Source organism: Anolis carolinensis, chromosome 1 (assembly GCF_035594765.1).
Source record: "Anolis carolinensis isolate JA03-04 chromosome 1, rAnoCar3.1.pri, whole genome shotgun sequence".
Classification (NCBI taxonomy): Eukaryota; Metazoa; Chordata; class Lepidosauria; order Squamata; family Dactyloidae; genus Anolis; species Anolis carolinensis.
The window spans coordinates 150009302-150022406 of record NC_085841.1 but is presented as its reverse complement, the minus strand read 5'-3'; positions in this window follow the sequence as shown (position 1 = coordinate 150022406).

Here is a 13105-nt window from a genome sequence, read left to right as displayed (position 1 = left end):
CCGCGCTCTCCCTGGGTGGGATTCGAACCTGGCAGCCTTCAGGTCAGCAACCCAACCTTCACGTCACAAGGCTTTAATCCACTACGCCACCAAGGGCTCCTACCTCCGTTCATTACATTTTTTTTTGTAACCTCCATTCATTACAAAAATACATTGTTGCCCCTGAACAGCTCCAGGCTCCTGGTTAAAACTCCCACAGTTCTTATTGCTAAGATGTTTAGTGGCATTGAAAAACAGAAAAGCAGAAATCAGGAAGCAGTTGTGTATGTCACAGAAGCACAACTATGTACCTGATATTGAAATGCCACGTGCCACCTGCTCTGTAGACTAGACAGATGTTAGTAGAAGACTCAGCAACTGAAAGAGGAGTTTTGTCCTCAGTAAACTGTTCCAATAGGAGTGTTTCTTATCACACATTTCCCCACTGTGAAAATGACATTGAGACTAATGCTGATCATTGGAGGAGCAAAAACCTCTGATGTCCATCAATCTGATGGTGAGAAGGTAGATGTGGATGGAAGAAGGGAAAAGGATTGGCACTGGTACTGATGATTCAAACCCCAAAGGAAGGAAATAACCAAAACAGATCCAATTGGCATGAACACTATGAGAAACACAGAGTGATCAATGCTTGCCAAATGGAAAAGAAGTAAATCAGTGAAGGGAGGTTTTGTTTACCACTCTTTCTAGAAATTCAAGTAAGAGAAAGCTTTTCAGGGGGTAAAGGGGGATTTAAATCTTTTATGTTAAAAAAAACTCCTTGTAGGAGTATCCATTTCCAGCATGAACAATTAATATTGGCTGGGTTTTACATATTTTTTCACTTGTGAGCTGTAGAAGAGTAAATGATCCTCTCAGAATGTGTCCATGGGGAAATTGAAACAAAAGAAAAGTTTAGACGAGGAAAAAAAGAGATGCTCCTTCATTTGTAGCTGAGCCAATCTCTGATTAAAAGATGCTTCTTGTGGAGACTTAGAACATTCTTGGCAATATCCTCATGTTTTCCTTTTCTGCTCAGCTGGGTCTTGTCACTGTGTATCCTAGAGAGGGGGAAGGAAGGCCGGGTGCATAGAAGTGTAAGATTTTCTTGACATTTAAAATATTAGCTGCTGCTGTGTTGGGTGCTTTATAAATGTCCATGAGTGTTTATGGGAACTTGCTAAAGATCAAGGAAGGAGATGAACAAGGTTAGAGCTGCTAGCTGAGCAATACTGGAGCTAAGGCAAATAGTCATGTGTCCTGGTTTCTGCAAGGAATTGGCCCTTGAACTGTGAACCTACTGTGATTAAGGTGGAAAATGTGAAATGTAATCCAGGATTCAACTCATGCAGCAGGTCACAGGATTCTTCTCATGTTCATCTATTGTGGCTAATACTTTATAGGTAAACGGATTGTTTGCAAGAGCCAGGTAAAGGATTCATTTGTTAAGAATCCACACAGATAAGGACACTTCCAAACAGCACTAAATCACGGGTTTTAAACAGGGGCAAAAAATCCCAGGACTTCAGAAGAGGTCCACATACAGGCCTGTTAGTCCTGGGATTTCTGACTCTGTTGTCAAGACTTCTGCTTTGTTCTGAGATTTAGAGGCTCCCCAGATGGCTGACATGGGATTTTTGCCAGAAATCTCAGCAGCTTTTTTTTTAATATATATATATCCGGATATACGGATATGTGGATGTCTGCAAAAGTTAAATCCTTTGTCTGGCCAGAAAAACTGTGCCCTCCAGATGTTTCATGAAGTATCTGCCACACAAACAAACCTAATTGGGTAGGACCATGTCTGCTCAAGTCAGCACTGCACAATGAAACAGGAACACACACTTTCAAGCCAGGAACAGAACTTCGTTATTATTAACACTTTTTAAAGCCTGGCTGCCTGGCCATCTGTCCAGACAGATTTGGTTGTGTACTTGTGGCATGGAACAATAGGGTGCTGTTCCTGAATTATACATGGCTGTATCTATTAACCACCTGCATGACTTTGGTTCTCAGTATTTACATTCCTCTCCAGCACATCCATGTCCCAACAGCCAGTAGAAAGTTTTTGCCATTTACTAAACTGTACCCATGTTGTCAGCATACACCCAAAAGGAACCAACATATATAACCCGGCAACATCATCCTGTTGTTCCCTGACATAAGAACACCAGGAAACCAGTCTGCACAGATGGCTATACAACAAGGTCTGACTAATTACAATAATGATGACATTCTGTTCCTGGTTTGAAAGTGTCTGTTCCTATTTCATTGTGTACTACTTAATATGACAGTACTTGTTGCACCCCAGGAACATCATTTTTCTGACACAACTTCATTAAACAGGTGAAGGACAAAGTTCTTCTTCCAGGACAAAGTTTTTGCCTTCTACTCAAGTGTCACCTTCTTTTTAGGAACTGATCAATCAGGAACAAACATCTAAAACCCAGGAACACCCATATAAAAAATTATGTGAGCTCCGACTGCAGGAACATACAGACATGCGAAGATTAGTATATTCGGCTAAAAACCTCGATATTCTCACACCACCTAAGAGTGCAGCACAAAGGAAAAAAGTGGTGAGGACAGTAAAAAGAGTAGAGCTTGAGATAGTTCTGGATGGTGAGTTATGAGTATAAAATAGGGGTGTAGCCTTCTAGATATTGTGAAACTGTAATTCACATCATGATCAGTCACAATGGTCAGTGGTTGGTGATATAGGTATTGTAGACTGAATAAAAGACAAGATCTTGAATTAGGAGGTGAATAATAATTTCCAGACAGGCAGAACTGTGGCACATGTCCATAAAACAACCACCTTTGAAGCTGCTGTATTCCCCACACATTTATTAGCTGGTGGATTTGGCCAACAAGATTTGAAAGTTTGGTTAGTGTGTGGTCAATATGGAGTTTTGAACTCTGCAATAGCTTAAAAAGTAGGCTTTGAAGGTATTTGTTGGTTAGCACCTTTGAAAGTCACTAATGATATGGCAGCCAAAATTTGGTGGGCCATGTCTACTCTTGCAACAGGCTTGGTAAACTGATAAAAAATAAAACATCAATTTAATGTTCAAGAACAATGCTTCAGATTTTGCCTCTAAAATATTCACACACCACACGTGTGCATATATAGCCATAGAAATAATTTCATGAATTTTCTCATATCTGGAAATTATAACATGTGAACATGTATTTCTATATATGTGTGTTCACATCATTTCTGTGACACCCTAATAATGGGAAGTAACAGAAAGAGATGATGGCAAGTAGAAAAAGAGAGGGAGGGAAATTTCTGCATCAATCTTTAAATACGTCCTGCACACATTTATTTTCTACTCTTTGAAACAAAATAGCCTTTTTCTAAAGATTTTATTCTGAAATATACATTTTTTTTGCATGCATCTCAAGCCATTCATTTTATAAACCAAAGTATAACTATGTTACAGCCGTGCAATTGTGCTAAGTAGAGTGGTTTACTTTAAAAAGATAGTGGCCAAATGCAATCCTCAAGTTTTTCTATATGGAATTTGCTGAGATCATTTAGCATTTATTAAGTTCAATATGCATGTTTTATTTTTCTTATAAATAATATATTCCAGCATTTGTGGTAAGACAAGAAGATTACAGCTTGTTTGTTTGTAGCCTTCCTTACCCTTTTCGGGTGTGCGCAAGACAGAAAGCATTGCATCCATATTTGATTTCCATGCTGTTTCTCTGAGGCAGTTTTATCAGAACGCCAAAACCACAACTTAAATTACTTCGCTACTGTAACTATGGAGTGCTGGGAGAAATAGCATGTGTGTGAAAACAGCTGCCTGCTGCTGGATTGAGAAGACATCTGTGCTACTTTGCCATGGATTTCTTCAAAATACCTGGCAAAACTGATCCAGTAATAAATGGGACTTGGAGAGCAGGTAGTCAGGTAGCAGCAGCAGCCACCCATGTCTTCTTGCCAACCCTGCAGAATTATGTCAAATCTGAATTATCCACGTCCATTTCCAAATAACAGCTGCCCTTTTTACTCCTCCCTCAAATGCCTTCATTTCTGACATGTAGTTTCTAAGAGCATGCATTGCACAAATTCACTGGAAACTTATGAAAAATCATTCTAAGCATAAATGCTCTCATTATTTACAGTATGGAGACACCATATTACATATCAGAGTTGTTGCAAGGTTACCAAAGTAATGGATATGAAATAAAGATAAAGTCACACATTTTCTCATCCACAGCATATCCCTATCTGCCATTTCCCTCATGGGAAAGTCCAACCACAATTTTTGTTTCCAGTGAATCAAAACTAAAACTCTAGCAATGTAGAGGGGATTTTTATATGGGGATCATGTTAAATTTCTCCCATCTTGACACAACAGTTTACTAGACAGATCTCCAGTTTTGCTTATGCCACAGTAAGTGCCTGCCTTTCCAAATCTGCATTGGGGTAGGAGACATCACCCAATCTACAGTGGTCAATGCTATATACAACCTCCACCACCAGCAGCTGACTCCATCTGCACCAGCCCTATGTATGAACCGCAAAAAAGGGGATAAAGCTTAAGCTCCTCCACAAGTTGGCTTGCATTAAGGTTCTTATGTAGTTGAGCCTCCTCAAATGTGTACTAAACAATGAAGGACTAAGAAATGTTAAGAAGGAAATGATCATTGAATCCTGCCAGGAATAGTAAAGGTTGCCCACAGTTTATCTCATACATGCTTTCTTGGGGTTAAGCTACACTAAATTTAGAAAGATTGCTTATAAGTATGCTTGTAGGAGTCTTCATGTTTAATGGTACTGGTTGAAGAAATATTTTGCTTTCTCAATGGTAGTGGTTGAGGAAAAAATGGCAACAACCTGTCTGCCAAATTTGAGCTAACTCTGTCATTTTAAGCAGTCATGGGTCTTTAGCACTAAGTGATAGAAAGTGCACACATATTGCCAGAAATATTTTATAATTAATTGCATCTATATCCCGTCCTTTGTTCAAAGAGTTTACTAACGACTTTCCCTAGAGCACCTAATCACCATTTTATTCTCACAAGCCTGTGGTGAGATAGGTTAGGCTGAGCAATGCTGACAGCCACAACTATTATTTATTTATTTATTTATTTATTCACCTTATTTATTTACCTTATTTATACCATGCCTTTCTCTCCCCAAGGGGGACTCTAGTAACTTTCTTGGCTGAAAAGGGGCTCAGGCTCAGTTTTTCTTGATGCCTATCTGACAATTGAACAACTACACTATCCCCAAAAGATGTGCAAATGTTCAAGCACTGTAGATAAATGTGCACATAAGAATTTGGGAGATCTAGATTTGATCCCTCTGCAGCCATGAATCTCACTGAATGGCCTTGAACTAGTCATTCTCTGATGGCTGTAAGGATAAAATGGGGCAAAGACAACCATGAATCATGTCTTTAGCTCAATTGAGAATAGCCAGGATACAAATGGAACTTATTTGGGTCTGCCAGATTGTTGACACTACTCCCACTAGCACTACCCTGTTATTTTGCTTGTCCGAAAGATGATTCTAGTGGGGTTATATAGAAAACTAGTCAGTTGTGCTTGTACTAGGGCTTGGTAGATCACAAACATGGAAGCCCAAATTAGACAGCTACTGACAAAAATTGAGCTTCAGCCAAGTTAAGGAATAGATGTCAAAGTTTCTGCCAGCTTTTTTGTTTCCACATTGGGAATGCAGCCATTAACTATACACCTCCTTAGATAAGGCAAGGTGTAAATTTTACATCTCACTCTTCACTCAGTTTATAATCTCCATCTAGGGTGTTAATCTAACTGTGGACATGACCACAATATCTAGCCAGATATTTTGACTCTTTATTTCTTCCCCATCTCCTAATTTTTTGTACCATCAAAGCCAATGAAAAGTTGTCCAAAACATGAAAACTGAAATATTTTTGTGACATTTTGATTGCTCTTTCCAGATTTTTGATGTATGTAATGTCATACACTAAAAAAATTACAGTTCAGAAAGTTATAATTCACAGCACTCAGTGTTGGAAGACTGACCAATTTCATTTTCTTTCCTCAAATAACAATGAAAGCCCTTCCAAGTTAGTCATCTTGGAAACCTTGCATTAAAAAAAAACCCAAACCAGGGTTGTTCTTAACCTTTTCTTCAGTCAGACAAAAGCGAGGATAAAATACCAGTTTTCTTTCAATTTTATGTTTTCTCTCTCTCAGCTGAACATGCTCAACAACTGGCAGTTCTTAAATTTAGACAGCCTTGGGGTAAATGTGAGAATAAGCTGCAAATTAAGCATCCCTTGACAGATGGAAGTTTGTGGAGTGAGAAAAACCAGACCCAACCCTTAGCACAGTGCTGACAGGTGAAGGATTACACCATCTTTGGGAGTGAGAGCCACGTGTTTTAAGTAGTCCATCACAAAGGAAAGGGGGTACATGCATCTGATAATCCCCAACTCCCTTCCACCAGAGTAGTGATTTACTACCAGAAACACCGACTGAAGTCAAAATATTGACTGCATCTCACACTTTAAAGACTCAAGTCCTTACATAGGAAGCTGTTCACTATTGACTTTGGAGTTATTTAAAGTTTGTGGCTTTTTTGTACAAACTGTAGCCACACCGCTTGGATTCAAGATGGTGGTTGTCATCACTGCAATATCTAAAAACATCAGAGGTTTCCATGCATGTCACCTAGTCTTGACGCTTTGGTAGGATATCTATGCATTTGGGAATCATTAACAAGTCCTTCAACAGATGATTTTAAGCTGGAGGTTCAGGGTCTTAGTCAACAGAATGAGGCACCCACAATACAGAGAGACAGAGAAGCAACACCTCAATAATATTTAGAGTGCACTAACACCATAGAATAAACGCCATTTGACACCACTTTCATTTCCATGACTCAATGCTATGAAGTCCTGAGATTTAACATTTGATGAAATGCCAAGACTGTTAGGTGGAAGAGCCTAAATGCAAAATGTCAATTTTACAGGTAAATACATAACTAAGTTATTTAATTCAGTAGTTTCATTTGATATTTTAGTAGAACTGAAAGAGATGAATACTTCTTTCTGATTGTCAGCTCTGCTTGCCATAAATTTTAACTGTCCCATATTACTGTTTTGAAAACCTGGCAACACCATAGGCAGCTGAGCTATTTCCTACTTGTCCTCATGATAAACTTGGAATGGAGTTCCCTGAATTAACTTGATGTCTCTGGAATGTCAATGAAGAGACCTGTTGTAAACATTCTACTTTGTTTGGCCATAAGGAAACTTGATGCCTGAAGTTGTGTGGCTCACAGAAGCAACAGCATGTGTACAAAAACAGGACCGGACAAGTTGTAGCTATGGGTTATTTTATCATTCCTTTGAGCAACTCATCAACATTTTAATCCGAAGATAATATCTCTCTGTAAGTGGCTCAGACTTGTACTTAGGCCTTGAGATCTTGACATGTTATCCAAAAGCAATGGCAGAGTTCCTTTCATGCCACCCAGTTACACACAACAGCTGTTTTCTTCATTGGAACATGAACAGGATATTAAGATTTGTAGCTAATAATGTCATTCCCACATGTGGTAACATGCATTTTTAGGATTTCTTTTTTCATGTCAGGAGCAATTTGAATCCTCCAGGATTCTCATTCTGGGAAATATAGTACAATTTTTCTATGTTCTGATAATGTATAGAAAGCAATACTACATTTTCTGTGCACATTTTTCCTTCACTATCTCTAAGCTAGGAATGGGAAGAACATTTGAAAACATTTGGAAAATGGTCAGAAAACATGTTTTTCAAGTGTTAAGAAACCCTAATAAGAAGTTAAATACTTGGCCTGATTATTAACTTGGTAGCCAGGACTTATTCTATGTAAAATTTGCATGTAATGGTTTTAGACAGAAAGTATTTTTTCTGTAGGGGAAGCAACAGCTTTGGTGCAGAACATGTTATTTCCTGGTCAGAAAATGTTGTCTTCTGGGCAAATAGCAAATAGTATGTGAAAACTGCCACAGTTTTCAAGAGTCTTCTCACAACAAGGACAAAATTGCTAAAATTCCTCATTGCTTTCTTAAAGAAGAAAGTTAGGGAAGAGTTACATCTCTACTATGAGCAACATCTTTGTACAGTACATTTGCTTCAGCCTCCTTGTCCCAGATTCTGAATCACTGCATATCTTTTCACGCGCGGGTGTTCAAGTGCTGCAAATGTACAAGCTTGACAAGTTGGATTAGTAGGAGTGTTTCTCTGCCACAGCTAGGAGAAATTCCATTCTCGTTTTAGAATTGCCCCCACCCCACTCAACCTGGCATTTTTGCAATGGGAACTATGGGTGTGGTGTTGTAACATGTTTATGGGGTATGAAGTTTTGGCCTCCCCTTTCTGGTTTTGTGCAGAGAAATTGGAAACAGAGATGCTCAGTTTAATGGTCATTTTCACGAACCTCTGTTTGTATTTATATGTGTGCGTGCATGCACTTATTATAAAGTAGAGAAGGGGAAAACCAATAACAGCCTGATCTTGTTCCATTTTAACTCCTCTGTGCCAAAAATATCAATTCATCTTGTTAAGCTGAGGAATATCCCATTTCAACAATATTGACTGCTATGCTTTCACTAAATTATGCATCCAATTATTTCTTTGGGATGGGAGATTCTGCCACCTCCACACCCACATTAATGATGTCATCTTGTTTCAGTCAGCTGCAGAGCTTGAATGCATAACCTTTTTGACTATGTTACTTGGCTATTGTATGCCAAAATGAATATTTTCTGAGTTCAGGTCAAACCCTTTGTTACAGGTTTTTCAATAGTATAGGAAGAAATCCATACTAGTTGTTTCTAAAAGGTGTGCTGAATTAACTGTTCTCCCAACATCTGCTGCAATGGAGAGAGTCCGCTTACAAGCACTGCCCAGGTTTTGTACCGACCATTCATAACTCAACAATCTTCATAAAACAGCGTGTTACCCCTCCATTCCTTCTTCTGTGTGTGAGTGCCTGCATGCACACAAGAATAACAGCAATATTATATGCAAAATTTACAAAACTAAAATATCATTTGCCCTGTAAATTGCAACAAATCACCCCAAGCTGTGCAACAAATTTCCCATACCTTCAAAATGAAGAGGCTTTGTGTTTCCTCATCAATCTGGAAGAGCACTTTCTGTTGGTGATACAGTGTGATCACCAAAGGTGCTATTTATAGCCATTTAAGTACAGGTCCAATCTTATACACATTAATAAATCTTATTCATTAAGTAAAACTTATTCAAGAATTCAATATCCTATCACTGCTCAGCAAAGCATTTCAGGTTCCCTAAGCATTTTCTCATAGGACTTGGTATCCAGAACTCCTTATTATCTTGGTCACCTTGCTTTGAACATGTCTAACCTGCTAATTTCCTTTTTGAATTGCAGAACCTAAGTGAGGTCTGATCAAAGCGGAGGAGTTGAGTACTATTACATCCCTTGTTGATGCAGCCCAGAATTGCATTTAGAAAGCTGCATCACATTGTTTATGCATGTTAAACTTGTGAGTTACTAAGAACGTAGATTATTTCCACCTATACTGTTGTCAAAAGACACCTGTCTTTCACCCTGTATTTGTACATTTCACTTTCCCTGCCTAAATGTAATGCCTTACATTTATCCTTTGTGCAATTAATTCTTTTAAAAAATCTTTATTAAGCATTTATAACAAAGTAAATATAGGTAAAAAATTTGATTAATCAAAAGAGAAACAGGGAAAAAGGGGGGTTGAAAGGGATAGGGGAGGGGTAGGGGAGAAAAGCTGGAAGAGTAGTTGGGGGATTCAGGAGGCGAGGGTGGGTAGGGTTATGATATAGTAAAAGTAAAGGTTTCCCCTGACGTTAAGTCCAGTAGTGACCGACTCTGGGGGTTGGTGCTCATCTCCATTTCTAAGTCGAAGAGCCGGCATTGTCCATAGACACCTCCAAGGTCATGTGGCCAGCATGACTACATGGAGCGCCGTTACCTTCCCGCCGGAGCGGTACCTATTGATCTACTCACATTTGCATGTTTTCAAACTGCTAGGTTGGCAGGAGCTGGGGCTAACAGCGGGCGCTCATTCCGCTCCTGGGATTTGAACCGGGCACTTTTTGGTCCGCAAGTTCAGCAGCTCAGCGCTTTAACACATTGTGCCACCAGGGGCCCCATATCATATCAGGGGTTATGACATAATTTAAGGTAAAAGAATTGGGGTCCAAAGAGGAAACAGAAATAAGAAAAAAGAGGAGGGGGGTTAGTGACTTCCAATCCTCTTCTTTGTGGTCCTTTCCATCATTAGTCTGTCCATTCTTTTCCAAATGTGCTTCTCCATCTCACCAATAGTAGGATCTTCTTCTTTGCTTCTAGTATCTATATGATTTATACTAATATTACATTTTTCTCAGAGTTCATGCATTCCTTTTATAATCACCAATCTGTTCTTCTTATTAATTTTCCTGTGTTTTTCTTCAATAATTGGGCTAATTTATCCATATTCATTATATCCATCACTTTATTTAACCATTGGTTTTTAGAGGGAATCTCTTTTGTTTTCCAATTCTTCGCATAAACTATCCTTGCAGCTGTTGTTAAATAATTGAATAGAATTTCCTTGTTTGTGTCTAAATCAATGTCCTTATCTGTTAAGCCTAATAAAAATATTCAAGTTTCATTTAATTTTAAGTATCTTTTGGAATGTCTCTTGGATCTCCTTCCAATAACTCTTGGCTTTCCCACAGGTGCACCACATATGGTAGAATGAACCTTCTTGGGTTTCGCATTTCCAGCATTTATTTTGTAAATTTTTATAGTAATTTCCCAATTTCTATGGTGTCATATACCAGCGGTACATCATTTTGTACCAATTCTCTTTTAAATCAATTGCATGTGTATATTTTAATGTTGTCAGGACCCAGGCTGCAGAGCACCAATAACCTTACACAGAGGCCAGTCTCTATCTAATATCTTTATTAAAGAAATATATAAAATCAATAAAAACAAGTGAAGAATATAGTTCAGAAGCAGACCTTTCAGATAAGGCCAAATATAGTCCAGAAATGTATTGTCCAATATAAGATATTAGAGTTCAAAGTTGTAATCCACTTGACCGAAACACACACTTTGCCAAGCAATAGTGTGGGGAAATAACAAAGTCTTTATAGTCCAATGAAGCTTGACAACAAGGCTGGAAATAAACTTGATTCTTGACTTGATCCAAGACTTAAAACGAGGCAAACATGAAGCATGAAACAAAGTCCGTGGCAAAACCGTGAGACAAGGCAAGACTTGAAACTTGATCCGGGAAGCAGGGAACAGGGATTACGAAGTCCACACACGATCTCTCTCCTCAAGCTGATCAATTGACTCCGCAAAGTTTCCCTTGCGACAAACACCTATATTGGGTCTCATTTTCCCGCCAACAGAACACTTTCCCTAGAGAACGAGAAGCGAAACCCAACTCTGTCCAGATGCATGACTCCTTAGAATTTCCCAAGGGAAGCAGGCCTAATCAGCCATTTGTTTGGCAGCGATTCTCAGGCTTCTGCGATTAGCCTCCCTGGCTCCCCTATCTTTAGCATAATTTTCCCTCCTGGAATACGGGGGGGAGTTCTGCCCAAGGCCTGTTTGGCTGAATTCTTGAGGGCAAACGTCAACATCCTGCAGGTGAAGAGGCTCCGGCTCTGGCTGAACCGGCGAAAATCCCATGTTTTCCTCTTCGTCTGCCACAATAGTACTAGGAACAGGACTACAAGGCCCATGAGTCATCACACTATCCCCGCCCTCGAGGCCCCCCTCAAACTGGGCCCCTCTCCTCGAGTCGCGGGGCCGCGGCTTGGTAGGGTAGGTCTGATGGAAGCGGCGGACTAAGTCGGGGGGCATGGACTGTGGAAGCGTCTTCCCAGGAGCGTTCTTCGGGGCCAAAACCTACCCAGTCAATGAGATACTGAAGGCGGCGGCGATGGAAGCGAGAATCCAAAATGGCCTGAACCTCGAACTCCTCCTCTCCGTCCACCAAAACAGGGGCGGGGGCCGGCCGGCTCGCATCGGGGTGTACACCATCCGCCGGAAGGAGCAGGGAATGATGGAACACCGGATGAATACGCATGGAGCGCGGAAGTTGGAGTTTGAAAGTCACGGGGTTAAGTTGCGCCACCACAGGGTAGGGACCAATGAAACGGGCATCTAACTTCCGGCAGGGACGGTGGGAGGGCAAAAAGCGAGTGGACAACAGAACCCGATCTCCTACCTTTATCTCGGGGCCCGGCTGGCGATGACTGTCAGCGTGGCGTTTATAGTCCTCCTTGGCTTGATCCAGTTGCTGGTGCAAGAGTTGTTGTACCGCTGTGAGTTCCTGCAGCCAGTCCTCCGCTGCAGGGACTTCTGAGGTTTCAATGACAGAAGGAAAGAAGCGTGGATGGAAACCGTAGTTTGCAAAGAACGGGGTTTCTTTAGTTGAAGCCTGGACCCCATTGTTGTAAGCAAATTCCGATAGAGGTAATAGGGAAGCCCAATTGTCCTGTTGGTAATTTACATAACAACGAAGGTATTGTTCCAAAGTGGCATTGATGCGCTCAGTTTGCCCATCCGTTTGGGGATGGTGAGCTGAAGATAAACGAGAGTCTATGCCCAATAGTTTTTGTAGTGCTTTCCAGAAACGAGAGGTGAATTGAGATCCACGGTCAGTGACTAAACTCTTGGGCAATCCATGTAGTCGGAAAACATGTTGAAGGAATAAATCTGCAGTCTCTTTGGCCGTGGGGAGACCATTACATGGGATGAAATGGGCCAACTTGGTAAAAAGGTCTACCACTACTAGAATCGTGGTGAATCCAAGGGAGGGTGGTAAGTCAGTGATAAAATCCGCGGAAATTATCTCCCATGGACGAGAAGGAGTGGGAAGGGGATGCAGTAGCCCTGACGGCTTCTCCCTTCGTGTCTTGGAACGCTGACATACAGGACAGGTATTGACATATTTCTCCACATCCTTGCAGATCTTGGGCCACCAGAAATCTCGCAGGATCAAGTGCATGGTTTTAAATAATCCAAAATGTCCTGCTGGTTTGCTGTCATGACACAAATGAAGTGCTTTTTCTCTGCCAGGACCTGGAGGGATGTAAACATGATTCCT